The 21,862-nt window shown below is 38.1% G+C and overlaps 2 long non-coding RNA genes across 3 annotated transcripts in view; one reads left to right on the top strand and one right to left on the bottom strand.

Moving 5' to 3' along the window:
* The window catches only part of LOC110479152 (uncharacterized), a 74,052-nt gene extending 56,557 nt beyond the window's left edge, over positions 1-17,495 (top strand). Inside the window, exon 5 of one of the 2 annotated variants that reach the window (XR_014951601.1) lies at positions 8,308-17,495. This is a non-coding gene — a long non-coding RNA (uncharacterized LOC110479152). Of the gene's footprint in view, positions 1-1,392; positions 1,812-8,307 lie in introns of those variants that run through there. The other variant, XR_014951602.1, reaches the window with a different exon arrangement.
* On the bottom strand, positions 1,976-21,651 carry LOC146763763 (uncharacterized). The gene is made up of 3 exons (XR_014951603.1): positions 17,686-21,651; positions 6,340-15,795; positions 1,976-4,177 (listed from the first exon to the last, which is right to left on the bottom strand). It is a non-coding gene; the product is annotated as an uncharacterized LOC146763763 (long non-coding RNA).
* Positions 21,652-21,862: the final 211 nt, after the last annotated feature.

The following is a 21,862-nucleotide window of genomic DNA, read 5'->3' as shown; positions in this document are numbered from 1 at the left end:
TACCCACACAGTATCTTTAAACTACAATAAAATGCATCTGTATAATATTCACTCAGAAAACTAGTGTGGAAGATGAACCACAGAAAATCTTAAAGTAATAAAGCCAAATAATGAGTAATTTTTAGAATGTAAGCAAATAGCTGCAGGAGCATTTGGTCAATATCAATTTGGGAATAATTAAAAAAAAAACCATTCAGGACTATCTATATCTGGTGAAGTGCTTTTTCATCCTTCACCTCTCTGAATAAAAGGTATGTGTTTGGCTAATTTCTTACTGCTTCTTGATCCGCTTTTCCTTGCCAGGAAAGGCTTGGCAGGCAGGTATAGCTCTTCCTCAATGTCAGGGAGAGAAGTGGTGTTTGCATGTAACAATAAACACTGCATAGTCTTTATTAAACAAATATGATTTATGGAAGCATAGAAGAATGACTTGCAAACAGACAGCTTCAGTTTCCTTCTTGTTTTTGCCCCCCGTCTACCTTCTGTCTATTCAAGCTTTGCTCTGCTAATTGTATGATTAAACTCATAAAGGTGCCCATGTGAGCTCATTTCTGCCTAGAGCTGCAGTAGAACAAGGAAACCTTCTCTGCAGAATGCAAGTAGAGGCATAGTGCCTCCAGTGGCAGGGTGGGCAGTAAACATCTTGGTGAGGAATTAAAATGACTCCTGGGCTCCAGGAAGTAGCAAAAGAAGTGACCTTCTGAGAGAAGCTTGAAAGTCCTTTCTGGTATTACCAGTGACAGCCAGAGTCAGAGTGATTTACTAAAAAAACATAGGTCCTATCTAGTGCACCTTTCAAAAAAATAATGACATTATTAAAGAATTTAGTGGTACAAAGGTATTTTTGTTCCTAGTTCAGAGTCAAATATTATGTTGCATTCACAAAATCATGCAAGAATTTTTGCAGCCTGGATGATGCTTGAAAGTATTTCTATTTCCTTAATGTGTGAAAAGTGCCATATTAAAAAGAAAAATCAGAATAAATAATCATAAGATTTTATACACTTGCCACACTCATCTTAAAGCTGTTAGTAAACACCCAGCAGGACTTATCCAAATTACACAACTCTGCTTTCATGACCTATCTCCTCTTCACTTACATCCTACCCTGTTTTTCCTCAAGCATGTCACTGAACTTCCATTTGACTACTTTCAGAGGGAGGGCTTTTTTTCCCAAAAAGCCCAACACTCTTACCAGCTGTGCTCCTGGCAACCCTGGTTGACCTTCTACACCCACCAATGCTGTGGGTCTACTGGCATGATTCCTGTCCTGCTGGTGGTATCAAGGAAGCTGTTGGATTTTTTTTTTTTTTTTTTTTTTGGGGGGGGTGGGGTGTGGATTTTTTTTGTTTCGTCTGTTTGTTTTGTTTTTGTATTTTTGTTTGTTTTCAGTGAGCACATACCTACATACCCGTCGTGCTGTGGACTATTGCCCTCTGGAGTTCAAAGCTGGAACGAGCGTTTTCTCAACGTGTCTTTCAGACGGAAGACTGCACTATTCGCCTCTTTTGCCTCGGCTGAGTGAGTTTACAACTAAGCAGGAATTTTTCTGACTTTCACTGAGCCTGGTTTACCTGCAGAGACAGCACTGAAGTATTGGCTCCGTGGAATTACTTCGTTTTTTGTGAGGATCAAGCCAGCAGTGGAGCTAATCCTTGTTCACTACACTGTTAATGCTTATAACAACCACAGAACTATTTTAAAGACGTTTAGAAGTCTTTGACATTTTTGCATATAAGTGGTTTCTTGTTCCCACACATTGTCGTTAGTTATGGAAATTATTGCCTTAATAGAAAACCACAATCATTACAGCAGTATTTGTGTGTGTGTGTGTGTGTATGTGTGTGTGTGTGTGAAGACAAGGAACTCACCTATCCTTTCAAAGCAAACTTTCAAGAAATAATACATGAAATGAAATATTTTCTTACAAAAAAAAAAAAAACCAAAAAAAAAAAAAAACCAAAAAAAAACAAAACAAAACAAAACAAAAAAACTATTGCATTCCGTGTAAATTTGACTGTACAGAGCCACAAGTTTTTTTTTGTGCCCAGCTGCTCACAAAACTTAAATAGTAACAGCTCTGGTCTAGAAATACAGGTCCAAGAAAGAATGTCATTTCACTTAGCTTTTTCCATGTCTTATGGAATCATGTAAGTGTGTTAGTGTTCATCTGTGTTCCAGTCTAACAGCATTTGAACCCTTGATTGCTTGGAATTATGAAGCTGGGTTCCTTAGGGTTTTCTTGAAACAGATGCCAAGACACAGCACAGAGACCATAAATCTAATAGGGGTGGTAACTGTGCCAGATACTTTCCGTCTTGGACTACTAAATAAATTAACCAGGAAACACAAATCTGTAGGAAATCATATTCCTGACATTCTGGTCACCCTGAAATTAGCTATTTTTAAATTAGGGTTTGTTAGGAAAGTGCCACTCCTAGACCAGGTTTTAAAACACTTTCAGAACATTTAGAATATACTTAACCATCCTGCAGACTGCCCTCCCAGACTTGGAGATATGTTGCCTCTCCCAATTTTCTGCCAGAAATAAACTTTCATTTGCCTTAGCTTTGGTAGGATTGGCAGGTGGTGAAATTGGGCAACCCACAGCCTGTGCCATCAAGGGTCTGTGGTAGTGCAGGCATGAGGGAAGTGAAGTGTCTGATGAAATTTCCTCTGGAGAAACAATTTAGACAGTGACCCTGCTGCCATCAGCATCTCCACTGAACCAAATGAGACCATTCACAAACAGGCAGCAGGATGTAGATATTTAAATGGTGTTGGAATAGCTGTTCCCTAAAGTCACTGATAAGGAATATTTCACTTGACAAGAACATAATATCATTCATGCTTTACTGTGGCATCTGAATAAAATTGCAGGTGGACACTGTTGTTAGCATAGTTCCTAATGAAGATATACAGGACTCTATTTTTGGAGAATCTGTAACAGGTCTTGTGATAGCTCATGGAGATTTATACTGTAGGACGTCCTCAGGCATCTACTGTTTCCCTTCCACAAAGGTATTACATGGTCCTACAGACTTTGTTCTGACGCATCTCAGGAGAGAAGGCTGCTTATTTACTTGTACTTGATGGCCTTGTACTACGTTTTGTCATGCATTAAGCTTTATCCAGTCACTTAAAAAAATTAAATCCATGCCCATGTATTCTGAATTATTAATAGATATTTTACCTATAGTAATAGGAACATTTTTTAGCTTAACACCAAAAAAATCAGATTTTAAGAAGCTGAAACACTAATCAATGATGCTTTAGGCTGGCTTGTTTTTATACTACATTTTAAAAGTTCTGAAAATGTTTGAATCCCCAAAAGTCTTTTGAAAAAAATGAAATCTTCTCCCAAACCACAGTGTGGTGAAATAAATTAGTATAATGATTTATGTTTACGGTTTTAGTCAATTCTGATAGAGATTATAGAGACAAAATGACAAACTGCCTTAGAGGTAAACTTAAATCATGTCAGCCAATCTTTAGTTTTTCCTTACTCTAATTGCTCCTCTTGTTCATTTATCTTCCTAGGCAATCTTTAGAAGAAATACTAGTTTAATCAGTGCATGTGCAAACCACCAGAGATAAAAAGTTTAGCCTAATTTGTCTCACTAAATTGTAATGCCTCTAGTAAACAAATCTTGTCTTGAAAGGAAACCAAGAAATCTAAATAAACACCCTCCACAAAATGTTTCTCTCCTCTTTGTTACATGTAGTATTGCTGATATTTTATAAACTTTGGCTTTTGATGCAAGCAAAACAAAAACATATGCACTATATGCTTTTGCAGTTGCATCAGATAGTTGCTTTCAAATATTCATGATAGCTTTTAAGCACAAGTAATTTCATATTATTACAGAAAAGTAATGCAAATAATTAAATAGCAGAATGGAATACTATATTAAAACAACTGTGCAGTATCTAATCAGAAGAGATTAATTTTAATTTCCTTCTCCACAGTTTTGAAATCAATACAGTATTGCAGCTCACAGCATGTAGAATTTCTTAGCTTGGTATAGCTTTATTGCTGTTAATCTTATCTTCCTCACACTCAAGAGAACAGTTTTGCCACTCACTTTGAGAGAAGTAGCTCCAATCCATTAAGCTCTGCTTCCACAAATGTGGAAGTGCTTGGCATGAAAACACATGCAAGTGTGCAAATCTTTGCCTAGAAGAGACAAAGACAACAAACAATCACTGGCTTGAAAGCATCCCAGGAATAAATTAATTCAGACCACTCTGTTCATTTCTGCAAAGTTAAGGTCCTTGTACACAGACTGCATTTCTTTAAAATTCCACAGATCTAATTCTCCAACAACATGCAGTGTCTCAATTTTAGAGGACTATTTCAATGGCTACATTTTGGTTGTTTTTCTAAAGAGGCCTATCAATTGGAGAAATCTCATTAAAGGGATTTTTGCCCTTATAAGGCTTCCAGGATCCAGACTTTATGGGCAACTCAGGTTAGGATCTCTCAATAGCTAGGTTTTTCAAAATACATCTGTGTGTCATTACTCATAAAACTAATCTCAGAAACTTGAATCAGACCTTATATGTGAGAAAATGAACACTTGCTGGATTGGGCCTTAACCTGTTTTTATTTTTTTTCTTTTTTTTAATGTCTAGAATTTTTTTGTATATATATCACTGCATAAACCTTGCTCCTCTGTCTCCTGATCTACGAGAAGGAGAGGTATTTTTAAGCAAAAAGAGTACAGTATCTATAGTAAGGTTATTGGCTGACATATCTTGTTATTACACAGCATCCTTGCCAAATATATATGCACTGGGTGGAAAATTTCCTTTCTTCCTAATTAAGAAATTAGAGAGCAAAGATAAAAGTAGAGCATCTCCATTTCTGGACAACAGAGACATAACTCATGTCAGATGCTGCAATTCTTATCACTTTCTCATTATGCACATTTATCATGGTCATTCATCTACTTATCAGGTCTGCATGATGGTACAAACATCAAAAAAGCACAAACAGCTAAAGCAGCATGACTTTGTGCCTGACCTTTGAAAATATATCAAAAACACTTAATGTTCTGTCTCAGAGACAGCAAATTATGCAAATTTCAAAGATTAAAGACAAGCCTGCAGAACATATACAAAACTCTATTATAAATGTATTTTTAATGGTCCATGTCTCTTTTTTCCTTGCTTTCCTTGGTAAGAAGTGTTTTGCCACTACATTCCCTACTAAAGCAAGTCACAGCTGTGCCAGTTCATAAAAACTAAGGATCAAACCCATGCTCATTTCTGAAAAATGGTCAGGTCTGGATCCTGTTGATCTGGGGCTTTAAGAGAACCTGACTACACTCTGGGAACAGCACAACTACACCACAGTAGGAGAAAAGTCCTCTCCAGTCCCCTCTGTGTGTGGAACCACCACAGCCCTTTTCCACATGTGCTGCAGGGCCTTCACACAGAGGCTTGTAGCCTGGCTACATGAGTGACCAGATAAAAATAAAGGTTTCCCTCTGTTGACTTTGTCAATTGATCACCAGGTTCAATAAATCAGAATCATATTCTCTAAGAAAACCTAACTCCACTCCCAGAGCACATTGACAAGATGATTTTTATAGCTGTTTTTTGTAAGGGTGACTGTCAGAAGAGCAGTGCACGGGGTATAATTAGGAAAAACTGGTCTGAGACCTGTTGTACTACTACTGGAAGCTAGTGGGAAGCAGAGGAAATGGCTGAGCTTCAGCAAGCTGGTGTCCTTGTATCCATGTTATAAATCCCTTGACCAGCTGCCAGGGGAAATGACAGCTGAGTAAAGGCATCCTGCTTCCTTATCCTGTAAGGTACAGGAAGGTAATGTGGAATGGTAGAAATCACTGAAGGAGAAAACTGTTCACCATTCTGGACTACTCCTCACATCTCAGGGTCTCATCTTGGGACCTGGCAGCTAGGGGAATGTGCTAGATACAGGGAGTTCTCCATAGACACTCAGAAATTTTCTGACACATTGCTTCTGAGTACTTTTTTACAAGTTTATCTGAATGAGAAAGAAGCAACAGAATACTGTCCAAGCACTCTTCTTTCAATGAAATTAAACAAGTATGAGTAAGGCACCTGACAGGCAACTCATTTCTATTTTTGGTACAAAGACACACAGTGATTATGAGACCTCAGACATAATTTTAGATTTCTAAGTGTGAATTAGAGAATTGAACTGAATGTTGAAAATAATCAAACAAATGTAGGTTTTTTTGTGAGATTTTAAAGAATAGATTACAGTTCTTCAAAATAATAGGTAGTCTAAATTTTGTGATAATAGTTAATTTAGTTGATTTAAAATAAAAGTTCATGTTGCCTACTTACAGCTTTTGCCGTAAACGTCGTATCACTTGACATGCTGTGTGACACCTTCACTAAATGGCTTCTGTATCATACTCATGAGCACCTAAAACATCACAAGAAGTTGGAAGGTGATCAGACAAGAGCAGGCAAGATCTCTTGACTTAAGCACTGCTTTAACTTCCAGGCACTGCAAAAATACATGTGCCCTGGCTGCTTTAGTGTTTAAAGACGTTGCTCCACAAGTACTTAGCTAAAAGGATGGTGGTGTTTGTGGTCATAAAATAAATAATTTCAAAATAAATAGTTTCAAATGGGAACAGTGTCACTAGGAGCTCTAGCTTAGACCCCTTTGATGTGGTCTTCTGAAGACATGATATGACACCAAACTCAGCTGTTCTTAGCAGTTCTGACGTATCATTAAATGATATGAGATGTATGACCCATAATGGAGAGATGAGGATGGAACAATAAACATGAAGGAAAAAAGAAGGTAGAGTGGCAATCCTGGAGGAAGGGTAGAGAAAACCTTTCCCCTCGATCCAAGAATCACAGAATGGTACTTGTCAACATCTCCAGCCTAACAATGCTGCCCTGCAGGAACAACCTTTTTAAGAAAAGCCATAACTGTAGAACTATTAAAATTCAGACCTTATTTTCCTGAAAATTATAGCAAAAGTCCAAGTAGAAAGGGTCATGTTTTTGCTATAGGGATGATTGACTATGACAATGCTATTATAATGACATGTAAAATAGGTCACAAAAAAACTACCCTTTGGTACATATCATTGCATAAACCTTGATCTTGTAGAATAAAGCTATCAGTGGCAAGAGAAGGCACACAACAAAAAAGTGCTTATGAAAGAAAATCTGTGTTTCTGTTACTGATCCCATGAGACCATGCAGCCCATTGTTTCTGTTTTCACTGAACTCTTGCTGGGGCTCTGCAAGGATTTACAACTTTAGCACAGGATAATCAATTCAAATACTCTGTAAGCACAGCTCTGAAACTATCCAATCAAAACCAAACTGACAGTGACAAAGAGATAAAGCGTGTGTTTGGAAGCCGCACACTGACATTACCAGAATTAGTGAGTGTAGCAGCATTGCGTCACCAGGTAGAATCAAAACGTATGGGCAGGAGACAGGCTACTAATGTGCACAGCAGAAAGAGATTAAAACTGCAAAATGACAGGCTAAACATCACTGTTTTACAGACTGAAGTCTGTGCTGATGGTTAATTACACTGATCCTTTTATATCACTTCCCACACGTGTGTGTGTAATTGGCCCGAAGCCTTGGCTGAAAGAAGAAACACCCCTACATTGCTGAGATTGTACTATAGCAATGAGTTTTCCTTTTTGCCATGTTTGATGGGTTTTGGTTGTGTTGACAGAGGGTACCATGTACAACCTATTAGCATTTTACAGAAAACATTGCACATGCTAACCTAAAGGTCCAGTAAGTTATACACAGAATATTGTGAGAGGGTTTAATGAAGAAAAATATACTTCAAAGTTTAATTCATAGCAGTTTGTTCATTTGTTTGTTTCTTCTTCTTTTTTTAAGAGAGACTTACAGTTCCAAATACCTATAAACAGATCACTCAAACCCCAGAACAGGAAACGCAATATAATTGCATAATTGGAAATGCATGTAATTGTATAATCTTACTTCAGTGATGAGATGGTGGTAAAATGACTTGTTGGTATTAAGTATGCAATGTTTCTTGAATCTCAAATCTAATTTGAAGGAATTAATTTGCTGCTATTTTTGCACTGCTGTAAGGCATAGGCTGCATTTCTTAGTTTTCTGCTCCTAAAATATTTACCTTTCTGCAAGGTTAAGTCGCGGGGTAAAATGATTTGTAATCAAAAAGCCAGTCTAATAAGTAATAATTTTTTTGAAAAGGGAGTGAAAACTGTCATCTAACAGACCTGCTTTGCAGATATGCAAATCATGACAACTGAAATAAATTAGTAACTCCCGCAGCTTTGTACAGCTACCAACAGCAGCAGAAGCTCACACTGAGGCAAGATTCGTAATTCTTCTAGGCAGATCATTGGCAACATTTATTCAATCAGAACAAGATCTGTGTAAGTATGAAATTTTAAACACACAAAATTAATGCCTTGAGATCATTATATGAATATATAAAACACAGAATTTAAAAATAAGTGCTATCTTGGCCAGTGACAGAAGCCCTCAGTTGTATTGTGGGATGCAGAATGGTATAAGCAGTACAGACAAAGCATGATGGGGCAATAGATCACAGTAATAACATTTGCAATAAACAATAACAGAACAAAGCAGACATCTAAAAAAATCCCATGAGGAATTTGGCTTATCCATAATTTTTCTTTACATTTGAGAAGCTGTGTCAGGAAAACCATTACAGCCAATGGCACCAATTAATTTCTGCAACTTTTAATGACAAGTTTCTAGGTAAAAACCTCAGATAATACCCTAGGCTCATGATTGATAGAAGCCTGTGTTTGATTTGTACCAGACTGTTGATTTTTTTAGTATTTTTAAAGAGTCCCAGTGCAGCCAATCAAGCAATCAACATGAAATACTCAGATCTTCTCTTGTAAAGTACAAGAAAACAGAAAGACAATGGGACTTCCTTCATAAAGTTGACAGAATATTGGTGATTTTATTTTAGTAGCTCTCCAGATGATGGATGACCCAAATTTTTATTCCAGAAGCAAATGATAGTAAAAAAGAAACCCTTGATTCTCTTGCCATTCTGGATATTATTTTACATCTAGAAGGGCTGTTGAAATGCAGAGGAGATAAAAATAATTGATTTTGAGGGGTGAAACATCAGAGTAAATTGATTTGATGTTTGGTTTTCTGGTTTTCAGCTAACCAATAGGTTTTAAGCATATAAAAAAATCCAGCTTGGATTTTCTCATTTCTCTCTCATACATAAACGTGGAGAATTTAGCAAATGTGAACATAATTCCCTATTATTTTTCAGAAGTGTTCATCAATGTCATTCTCTTATACTTTGAAATCAGTTATAGAATTAAACACAGAGATAGGTGCATCTTTGCTGTCTAGTGAGCTTTGTACACCCGTTGCAACAGATTCTTATATCCCCTTATCTGTCACAGGAAGACATCTATAAGTCTGTGATATTGAAATTACTTATTTAACTCTCTCAGTGAAAACGTGGAAAATCACGTGTTCATTAATCAATTCCACGGTGCAGCTGAGTGTGCAGGAGAAGTGTTTGTGTGTGTACCCCTTGCTACTCATGTGAGTGCTGGGGGTGATGCCTAGATACCGCAGCTTTCAGTGCGAACAAGAACAGAGAGAGAGTGGCGGGGGCTGGTTTTCTTAGCTACCTGCCTGGCAGTGAGTGCTGTAATCAGCCCTTGCTGTTCTCATGGATAGCACAGTGACAGGGCCGACAGGCCTGTGAAATCTGGTTTATCGCACTGGCGTGGCCACGTCCTGCTGGGGCACGGGAACAGCAAACCCACAGCCACAGAGCTCCTACCTTGTCAGAGAGCCTGTGGAAGGCAGACTGCCCATGTCTAAGGCCTCTGATGGAAGCTTGGATGCATATCCCTCAACTGCTCAGGCACTTCCTGGAGTCTCCATGGTGACCTGTCTGTAGCTGCTGGTGCCTGCCTCCACATGCCTCCTAAATTCCCGCAGATCTGATGTATGTCTTCACATTCTCTGGAAAATACACCATAGGATGACCCCTCTGAAACTTAGCTCTCAGGACAGCCTCACAGTAACTTTTCCAGCCATTTACTCAGTTTAATGTCTGAAACCTGTGGCTTTGACACTTGGTGATTGTCAACTGCAGGTAAATATGCAACAAGAGCATGAGACTCACTCATGAAGCTTCCTTGGAGGTCTCCAATAACACTCATTTAATTGATTTATTTTTAATAGTTTCTGAATGCTGAAAAGTTTTGAAATACTATAAGTAAGAAGACATGTAACATGAGCAGCAAATAAAAGTGTGCAGTAATGATCATTGGGGCATTGTACTTTTCAAGATTAGTACTGATACTGCTACCTTACTACTGAGAGAGTGTTTATTTTATTTCCCTCTCACTGCTGATTAAGATCTCAGACTTCATGTACAAATGGTAAGAAACAGTTTAGCTAAGCCCTCTCATCTGGACTGCCAGGAAGGATCATACCAGCTCAAAGAAAAGGGCAGTTCTACCAAATTTTGTACAGGATGGGGAGTTCAGAACTGCAAATCCTATTAAATTAATATATCTCCTTGCATCTAAGCCTTGCATGCATAGTAGTAGAATAACTCCTTTTTAAAAGACTCCTCTGCCACATTAAACTGATTTTAATAAGTATGCCCAAGCTCTTGGAAATCAAAATAACTCTCCCTAAAAAAGGTGATTTCCTGTTACAGTGTTTGTTCATATTATTTTTTTTTTGTTTGTTTATCAGTCCCTCCCTGCCTTAAACAGTTACAGTCTTCCCTCCAAAAACAAGCAGATTGTTTCATTTCCTTTGGACAAAAACATTTTCCATTGAAGCCTTTCTTTAATACTTCTTTCATTACATTTCCTTGTTGTATTATCAATTACAGGGGTAACATCTGCTATCAGTGGCTAAAATAAAACTGTCGTATAGCTATGATTGTATTTGAGGTTAAACTCTCATAATATGTCTTCTAGAAAAGTTTTCAGGTTCTTCTTTTCCCAAGCATTGTCCTTTTCAATTCCTTAGTGCTTTCTCTTTGAAGAATAATTATTTCCCATAGAAAAGCAGTATCTGCTCTCAAGCATATCAGATATGATAAATTCAAAAGCTTCAAGTATTAATAAATAATCATGTTTAATTTTATTGTCAGTGTTATGCAAAAGAATACCCAAGGAACAGCACTTCTGATATTAATTACTGTTTAATGACCAGGAAAGAGATTCTGGGAAAAGTGCCACTAGATTTTGGATACAGGCATCCTATTTTTCTTTCTTGTTGCCTTTGTGGCAGGTACTGGGAATACTCAAACTAAAAAATTAAATATGTCACAGATGACTCAAGTAAACCTGCATTTGTTTTGTGAAAAGATGAGTGTTCTATCCCAGACCCTAATTCAGTAGATTTATCAGCTACAATTACAGTGCTTTGATCACTCCAGAATAGGTGGTGTAGTGTGGGGTGTAGCTGTCCTTTTCCAATTCACTCTCCTTATCAGGATACATGTCTGTTGATTTGTGGGAAGCTGGCTGTTTTTCGTTCCTGACAAACTCCAGTGATTAAAATGTAGTGGCTTGCTCTTGTTCCCCTGATAAAGGTGACAGCTGCAGAGTTTCCAGTGTTAGTGGATATGGTCCATGCAGATTGCTTTTTAATGAAAGCAATATATTATCTTACCTAGAGGCCCTGCAGCCTTACCTTGTTAATGCATTCTAGCTTGGCACCACATTCATCTATAAATTAGTCGTATTAAACATGCTTCTTACTATTTATTCAGTCTCTAAAGAGTTGTGGTTCTTTTGGTTGGGGTTTTTGGTTTTTTGGGGCTTTTTTTTTAGTTTATTTTGTAACTTTGCTTCATACCTCTTCCAGCAGCACCATCATACACACAATGAACAGTGGCATAGAGTTTTCAGAGAAATATCTAGAATGAAATAATACAGTTACAGATACTGTGTACTCTCTACTTGATGACTTGATAATCCTTCACATTTAGCCATTAAAATATACACTAAAGGATGTGGAATCAACAACACTCGATTATAAAAGTCATATCTGGAAAAGTTTTCTTCTTCAATTGTAAAATCAAGATGACTGGGGTAATTCATAAAATAAAAATACCCACAAGATTAAGCTAAGCAAAATTGTGATTCAGTTCTGTAGGCACATCTCTTTTGAATTGTATGAAACACAGCAGACTGAAAATTCCAATTGCATTGCATTGCATGCTTTAAGAAAAAGCTGCAGGTCACTGAAGCTCAAATGTCAAATTCATTATCACCAAGAGTAGTGTGTTCTTCAGATATAAGCAGTGTCATTGCTAGCAATTTATATTTTCAACATCCTTCATCTTGAACTAAGTTTCAAAAAAGGACTGAAATATTACTTAGAGAACAACCTCTGTTCTTATATTAGAAGTGTTTTTCTAGCAAAAGAAAAATATATCAGCCAATTTCTCTCATAAAATCCACATAAAAATAAATAAATTTGAATTACATTTCTGTTACTTATTCCTAAATTATAATGAGAATCTAGTGCATTGGTATAGCCCAAAGGTGAATAATACCTTATCTTTACAAATCTTTTGTATTTATCATAATTAAAAAAAGAAAAGGTGATTAAATAATTCCAAAATAAGTGAGCTGCTAACTACTATAAGAATGCTTTATTAATCTTGAAAACTAAGTCTGCCTGGGTCAAATCAAAGATGTTTTCAGTGGTGGATATTCTGCATTTTGTATTTGAAATTCTGGAATTTAACTCCTTTAGCATATCTGTGTGTCTTTGCTCTATCTTTTTTAACAATGCATGTACAGTAGGCAAGATAAGTAAGGGATTAGTAAAGGATTAAAGGAAAGCCTTTGATTTATATACAGTCTGAACACTGCCTCCACAGTTAATTTTTTTAATTTTTGCATTTTGTTGGAAAGATAACAAAAGGCAGTACCTGTTTATTTCCTCCATCTAAACCAGCACTCCTATCTTCTCATTCCACTAAAAAATGCCCTTTCTAGATATTTTATAAAAATAAGGATACTCTCAGCAGCAGCTTTGATGTGAAGAATTTATTTATTTTCTGTCTTGCTTTTGTTTACATTGTAAATTTTAAAAAGTCATCTGGACCTATCAAGTTTTCTTTTTTCAAGTGAATAAATGATCATCTTTTCCTTAAATACCTAGCATCTACTGAGCCTGTGAATGTAGAGATAAAGACAGAGAAAGAAAGCATGTAAACCTCTAATTCTGAGAAGGGCCATAAAGCCTTCTGGTCACTTAACCTGGAAATACCAATTCGCAGCTGGGGTGGGGACTGGACTTTCTCATGCTCCCTTTTTTTTTGGGCAAGGTTTCTTTCTAAAAACAGATTCACTTTTTCCCCATGACAAATATGTGAGAAGTATTGAAGATATAAGTACACTTCATTCAATCTTGCACTCTTTTACATTCTCTTTGAAGTCAATAAAAAGGCTCCACCTTCCTAAGCTACTTCAGGCATGTTTGCGCCCTCTCACAAAATACAATTTATTTTTGTTTTCTTTGTAACCATCTAGAGTCCTTATTATACCATGATGATATCTAAATCATATGTAAATAACTGAGGTCATGGTCAAAGATCTAAAGTTTAAACTGGTAAATTAATATAATGTGTGAATTTGAGTCTTCAGAAGCCAATTTGATTTTTGCTTTTGCTGGGAACAGTGTAATGAATTCATACTGATACAAACCTGAGCAGTACTAATTTAACACTTCATGTCCTCTGCAGCTATCTAAGAAGGCTGCTTGCATTTACAGTGCATCATCATTCAACTGCTTAGTACTTAATTTGGTTTTCTGAATGAGTACCTGTATTAGTAGAATTATTTCTAATAAGATGGAAAGGACTATAATTGAAAATTTATTTTAAGCATTAAATGATAGATTGCTCTTTCAATTTTGTATTATAGTATTTGTATGCTATATTTTGTGGAAAGTTCATGGAAAACCATGTGTTTCACAAGTCTAAAGTGCATTTAATTTCAGTAAATTCTTGCATTTCCTTCTCATAAATAAAGAACTCGGTAAGTGATTGGTAAAGAGCTAGTAAAATTGCATATTATGAACTGCAAATTTTGATAATTGTGTAGAAAGCAATCAAATGGAGCACTAACATTCTCATCCCAGTAGTAGATATTGAGGACTACATGTTGAGATGTTGAGTTAATGTATTCTATATCTTGTCTTTGGCTTCCTTACACAGCCTCTTTAGCACACAGCTTCAAGCCTTTAGGATGCATTCTACCCTCTTTTTGCTTGTCATCTGTGCCTCAGGAACACACAGCAACCACCAAACCAGACAAAATCCTCTGGGGCCTCTCCAACCCCCATCAAGGAGACACAACAGCCAGGCCCTGAATGTACTCCTTCGGCCACAGAGAAGGCTAGAAACATAAGGAGATGTGATGCAGCAAAAACAGAGGATATGACTCCACCATCAGAAAAAGAGAAGGGAAAAGTACAAAGCCTCAAAAGGGGAAAAAGGAGTTTTCATTTTGTGTCCATTAATCATTTAGACGTCTGTACAGGTCCACAACACATACACAAGCAAACCCATGGAGTGCTGATTGCAGCATTTGTTCTTTACATATAACCAACCATTTCTTTGCAAATTGGTTCTTCTGATATATTTTGCCATAAATAATCTGTTTCTTCTGAGATATATTTTGCCATAAATAATCTGTTTAAAGTAAACATTAGATTAACTATATGGGCTGTTCACCGCTATCTTTTTTGTATATAGCCATTGCACAAAGAGAATTTGATTGACAAAATAAAACACTGGTATAAAACAAGAAGAAATGCCATGTCATAAATCACAACAGAAAGAAAAGAGATTATCAAACAACTAAATAATGCAACCCACAGCAAAACATACCAGTAAATCATACAAAGCAGGGTAAATTAGATAACACTGTCCATATACAATTACACCAGTTGGCTCCCACAACAGCTTTTAAATGTGACATGTTATTTGACATGTATGCAATTAGGGCTTAAAATCAATTTTTTCTATTCCATTTAAAATAAAAAATGCACTATTTCCAAATCAAATGCTACCTTTTTAGTCAAGATGGACAAGAAATAGTATCAGGTTAGCAGCAGCATTTCAGCAACATAATGCAAGGCAGAAAAGGATGGCTTCCTTGAATGCTGTGAAAGACCAGATCTCAGATCATTATTCAAGCACCCTATTCATGCTTTAATTTAGTATTCCAACTCTTTCCCCCCCTCTACGGGGCTTATTGTAAAACCAGGACCCATTGAAAAGTAAAAACTCTAATGCATGATTATATGGATGACATATAAAATACCAAAGAAGGTTTAGCTCTTTCCATATAGATATGCACTGTTAGAGAGCCATAGGCATCTCTAGTGTTCAGCCCATGGGAAAGTGAAAGAATTGACACCCTGGTACAGCACTGAGCACAGAGCTGGGAGGAGGAACATTGCTGATGTGATGTTTCAGGGCTGTCAGATTCAAAAACCTTCTCTGCCACTGTAGTTTTATCAGAAAACCCAAAGCAGCAGTGCTTTGCTTCTTTACCCAGTTTAGACAAGCATTAGAAACACTGACTGGTTTCAGTGAAAGTTTGAGCACGAAGGTCATTAGAAACTTGTTCAGTGTTCAGCATCACTGGGTGATAATTGCCAGCTTAGTCCCATCTTCCTTGTGCTTTTTGACAATCCACTGACACTTGGGCACATCAAATGGCTCCATGACTCCAGGCTGACAGCTGAGTGACATGATATTACCTGAAGATTGGACAGACATGTGGGTGCAGGTAAATGGTCTAAGTTTCTGGTTTTTCCTCACTTTTACCTGTTGTCTTTCCAGCCAGAGAGAGAACCTTTCACTCTCCATGTTCACAGTCTGCCTGCATGGCTCTTAAAAAAATAGTCTATTTCCTCCTTCCTGGCTGCTCTTTCTCCTCCCAACTCCACTTCTGCCACAACTGCTGAGACAACCCCTACCTAAGCAGAGGAAGGTGGACAAACATACTTACAGAAGGAGCTGACAGGATGTAGCAGACCATGCAAAAAACAAAGGGATCTGCAAGGGCTCCTGAGCTTCAAGGAACCACAGACACAGTTTAGATCGCAATCTCTGTGGAGTATATATTGTAGGGGCACATACATGGCATAGCCATGCATGCTGTGGCATGCAGCAGCAAGTTCAACCTGGTGATAGCTTCTCATGCTTTCCCAGAGATGGATTTGCTGCACAGCCCTGGAGAAGATAGATAACTTTGATCTCAAATTCTTGAGTTGTATTTTTCTTCATTTTTACCTCCCTGGCAGTCATCTTCCGGCTGGCTTCTCCCTGTTTATCCAAAGCAGGTTGTGCTGACAAAACAACGATTCTGACAGTTTGAGGACTCAATTTGAATCATTAGCATAAAGTCAGCATCATTCTCTCTGTCCTCCCTGTATTTGGCAAAGAAGCCAAACCTTTATAATCCCCAAAAGAGAAAGATTATTAAATTATTCACAAACACAAAAAATTTTAAAATATACAGATATTTCCCTTATACTTAAAAAGACATACTCCATAAAGATCAGCTGTACACTAATGTTGACATTTCTTGTACATTTTTCTGTAGAGAAAAAATTATTCAGAAATGCACACTATACATTTTAAATAATCCAATGACTACTTTAAAACTCTCAAAACCAATATTAGCTCCTTTACGCATAAAAAAATATTATTATTGGAATAGGATTATATATGTCCTGGTGCCTCTATCTCTTTTTTTCTTGCAGTCTATTTATTACCCTGATGGTTTTAAAAAAGGTAAAAAGGAAGTAGTTTACAGCTTCCACACAATTTTTTTTCCAGGTCATCATGAAGCTTTTGACTCATTTGAGGAATCAAATATAATATATTGTCTCAAAAAGTAAGATGGTTGCACAAGGTAGAAACCCAGGAAAATGTTAAACATCACAAGAATGTGATGTTCTTCCCTTTCTGTTTCTGTCCTGCCTCTGAATAATGGGGCTGTCTCATCAGGAACTGGTTTTATTTTATGATCAGGTATATAATACTTGCTTATTAAATACAAATGGAACAAGTTTGAATTATACATAACACCTCTTCACTCGTTTATTCCTGTAGAGAACATGAAATCTCAGGAAACTATATTTACTGAAACAAACTGTTCTGCAGTGATGGCTGTAATCACAATTGTACTTTAAGACTAGGTATTACAGTGGTTTCCTCTACAATGCTTCTGTGCACTATCCTGTTGGTATTAATGCTGTGCTGTAGAATCAGACTAAGAGATAAAATTAATTATAATGATGAGTGATAAATTAACTCTTCACTGCCTTTCCTTTGATTCTATGTATGATTAAAAAAATACTGCCTTTTCAGAGAAAGCTCTTCCTGTATAATTTTTATAATTTTCATTCAGTACATTTGATAAGTAAAGGACAAGTATTCTGGAGAGTCCTCATTTCAAACTCTTGATTTCTGATGTTGTAAACAAATTATTTTCCTGGAAAAAAATCATACTAAGACTTAGAAAACTACACCATTTGAAGACGGTTTTCCTAGATACATAGGAAGCAATTAAATCTCATTGCATTTCTCTTATTTTCTCTTTGAGGCCTGCAGATTCCAAAAACATGCAAGACCAACTATACCTTAGTAAACGTGGTGAAACCACCAGATGTTTTTGCACAAGTCACTGGGCATGATGGGGAAAGGCATTTTCTCAGATTGCCTGCTGCAGAGAAGGAGGATGGAGGGGAGACACAGAAAAAGACAGCTGCTCACAGTAACCCATCTCCTGGGTTGCTAAGCCTAATTTTACTTTTGCACAGGACAAACACGCTACCTCCGACGGCAGAAAAGCTCCAGCGCACCCTGTAACTCAGGACAGCACTTGAAAATTCTATTTCCTTCCTCCGCTTCGCCCGGCCGCCGCTGGCAGGGGCCAAAGAGGGCGGCGAGCGAGAAGGGCCCGGCGGCTCCCGGCCGCCGCCGCGCCGCGCCGCGCCTCTCCGCGGGCCGAGAGCGCCCTCTGCTGCTTTCACTGCGCAAACGAGCTGCCAGCGCACGGCCGGCGGCGCTGCTTGGGGACCGAAGCTGGACGCTCGCGTCTCATCTGCTGGGGGATGGATGCCAGAAGGAAGATTTGGCATCTCTTCTTTCCAGCGTGGCTGAGTGAGAAGAAAAAGGTGATAAGGTCACCTCACAGGATATTTTAACCTCCTGTGCCGCAGCTACCTACCTGGCCGTGCTCAGACTGATGTTCCGTCATATGAGATGGCTGGGCATTTTTTCTCCCCCTTCATAACTGCTGCTACAAAAGCCTGACTATGAAAACACGTAGGGCACTCTTCACGTGTTGGAAATCCCTTTTCTTAGCTATGAAAAAGAAGGCAGTTTTGCTGTCCTTGTTTATGATGTTAGCAATAAGTCAATATACCAAACAATCAATACACAATCAATTTTCATAACTGGAGGCAGACTGAAGGGCAGAACTCAGCAGTCATCTTCCCAGTCCTGAAGTGACAAATTACTATATGGCAGTTCTGCTTATAAAACACTCCTGGTGGATCACACAAAAGATCAAGTCACCTACTTAATGCATGACAAGGGACACTGATCTTACCACACTAAACCAATTCTGGGCCAATCTACCTTTAGTGTTGTGATGGCAGCCATATTTACTCAAGGAGTAACACAGCTTCCTATTGAACCTCCTCGATCAGTTATGTCCTTTGATAAGTTTATCTGTTTTCAGTGTCTGCATGGGCATCTCATTGCTCATGGCTGTAGTTAGGAAACCCACAGAAAAGTTTCAGGTAAGGTCTTACCAAATATTGGAAATGTACCCTCTTTTCACTTTTACTCTTTGATCAGCAGCTGCAGTCATTGGTGTAGGAGGCTCAGATACTGACAGGAATTAAAAGTTCATCATACCATATAGCAAAAGAGTAAAAGCAGAGAGGATTTGAACTCAGATGAAGAAAAACCATCACGTTACAGAATACCCTCACCTCTATCTCCTAGGGGCCACTCCAGATATTCTCTGGGTTTTACCAAGTGTGCTACTTCAGCCTGATGCAGTCATAAAAGTACAGCAAGCGTAACCAGAGAGACAGCCCCATCTGACTAAAAGTATGACAAACAAGCTTGTGAAGTCTTTCAGTCATTGCATAAGCAGAAACAGAGCTGAGAAGATGTTGTGACAGAAGTTGTTACTATTCTTGTGTCATTTTAAGGTAGTAATGCAGGAGAAAAGATGTTTTAGATTGGCTTAGTTGTAATAAATATGTGGGTTGTCAGCTATTGGGTAAAAACAGCCTTAAGAAAATTGTGGTACTCCAAACTGATTCCTCTATAACTAGTGAACATGCACCAATTCTTCTGGCTAGGAGAAGAAATCAAACCATGACACCACCTTTTCCTTCATGGCTAAAAAGACTGTCTTGCTGCCTGAGAAAGAAGAAGGCTTTTTTCCAAAACATGTTTCCTTTTCTGTCATGGACAGTATTAACATACTGCTTCTACTGAGATCTGTTGTGGTTTTCATTTTGTAATAGGTTTGGTTCCATTATTTAAAATGCTCTGATAGAAGTGATAAATTTGAGTGTCATTTTTCTCTGAACCAGATTCAAAGCAGAAAAGCAAGTTCATCTCCAGCAGAGGCCAGTGCACATTTCAAAATAAAACATCTTGCCAAAGGGTGTTTCAGAGAACTATATAGGCATGTTTCTTGAAGTGGTCTCCGCACTCGCTAGCACCAGGCACAGTACTAACATGTGGCACTACCCTTCAGTGCCTTGTTCATCATCATTTCATACTTCTCTCTGTCAACTCCCTTCTTTTTCTGCAGTTCTGCTTCACAGTTTCTTTTCTGACACCAAGTTTTGTATTTGTCAGTGCATAAATAGAACCAGGATTGTAAAAATATTCTGCTTGGCAGCCAGGCTTGGCAGTTCCAATCAATTAGGGCTGGAAGTCAAGATGGGATGGAGAAAGCAGCCCAGGCCCAGCGTGTATAAATGTTCTCATGGCCCAAAAATTCTCTTGGCAACCCCAGCCCAAGGCGATTCAGTCTGCTTAAATTACTGTGTTTTCCAGTGTGCCTGTGCTGGTTGACTTTGTTTGCCTCATAGTTCTTGGGTTAGTGGTACTTCAAGGATTTTTTGCTGTGGTGCTGACAAAACATCTACTTGCCTTGGGGCCTGAGGGTAAGAGAGGTGATTGACCAGGGATAAGACACGTGGTTGACAGATCTCTGGTGAATATTCCCTGTGGATCTGTAAGGGTGTCCTGAGGAATAAGATAGCAGTGGAGCTGCAGAAGTGCACAGCTTTCTGGACAGCTTTATGTGGTTATGATCAGTCTTCAACAAAAATGGAGAAGGTGGCACTTCTAGCTCAGCTCCACTTGCAATCCGTTCAGCTTCTACAGTGAAGCATGGTGCAGCCCAGACAAGCCCTGGAGAAAAGACCCATATGATTTACATTAGAAGAAAGTAACAGTGGTGGTGGTGGTCCAGCCAGCAACTCGCTCTTATACAATTCCTAGCACAGATTTTAGTGGCATGTACTGCAACACATGGTAAAATAATATTAGTCATTCCTCAGAATTGTGCTGGTATCTACTACACAAGTGACTTGCAATTTACTTACATGCCTTCTACAGATTCAGTCACAGGGATAAACAGTCTTTCCAACAACTATCTGTCTGTCCACAGCTGGGCGCATGCAACAGTATTCTGATAGTTCATCCCAGCTGTCAGGCAGAGCAATAGGGAGAAGCCAGGACCAAAACCAACTACATAACCACTGCAGCTATGGATTCCTTTGATTCACTCAGCAGCTGATGCACCTTGCCAAATAAAGATTCAATTTCTCCCATGGGGACTGCTTTACCTGATACCAGCTCTTGCTGGGTGAAGCAGACTGTAGTATTGATTAAGTCAAGAACAGAAGAACTCAAATTCATCAGTTGGCTCAACAAAGAGTTTAGTTTTGAATCTAACATGGTCTATGGCCAATAAGAAAAAGGAAGCATTGGTTGTCAAATCTCTTTTTGTGCTACAGCCAGTGGGTTCCTATGTGCAGCACTGACTGTATGCTGTATACACAGATCTGTGTGTGTTCCATACTCATTGTAATAGCTGCTTCTTTCTATCAGATCCTAAAATATTAGTTTTGGAAAACCATTCTGCTGGAAAAGGTGCTCTAGTTTCAGCAGAAAACTTATTTTACTGTAATGGTGGTTCAGACACTGTTCTTTTGGGCAGATTAGTCTCAAATTTTGAGATCGGCCAGACATGGCTGCATGCTGATCCTCATCTCCCTTTCTCAATCTGGTAATTTCAGGCAGGCCTTCTCTATTCTCAGTACAGTTCCTAGAGTTTCCACCTCCAAACAAGTCCAATGACAAAATTATAACCACAGGATCCAGGCAATCAATCCAGATTCAGAAAATCTCTCAGATTAACTGCAATGGGAGTTCATCCTCTTGGTTGCTGGCTGCTAACTGCAGGCTACTTTGTGGCTATATCCTGTGAAAATTCATATCAGACTTGTTCAGTGGAGCAAAGTATTTTCTCAGTTTAGCTTCTTGCCTTCAGAACACGTGCTTGAAAATATATATATATATATATATATATATATATATATATATATATATATATATATATATATATATATTTTTTTTTTTTTTTTAACTCTGGCAGTATTTGTGTTAAACACAGTGAGTTTTGACACTGGCCTTTTTGGCCTACACTTAACTTCCTCTGTAAATGCAGTGTATTTTGTGTCCTTGTAATGCAAATATTCTCTCCTAGGCCCTGTT

The sequence above is a fragment of the Lonchura striata genome, chromosome Z (genome assembly GCF_050655825.1).
Source record: "Lonchura striata isolate lonStrDom1 chromosome Z, ASM5065582v1, whole genome shotgun sequence".
Taxonomy (NCBI): Eukaryota; Metazoa; Chordata; class Aves; order Passeriformes; family Estrildidae; genus Lonchura; species Lonchura striata.
This window is presented reverse-complemented; position numbering and strand designations above follow the sequence as displayed.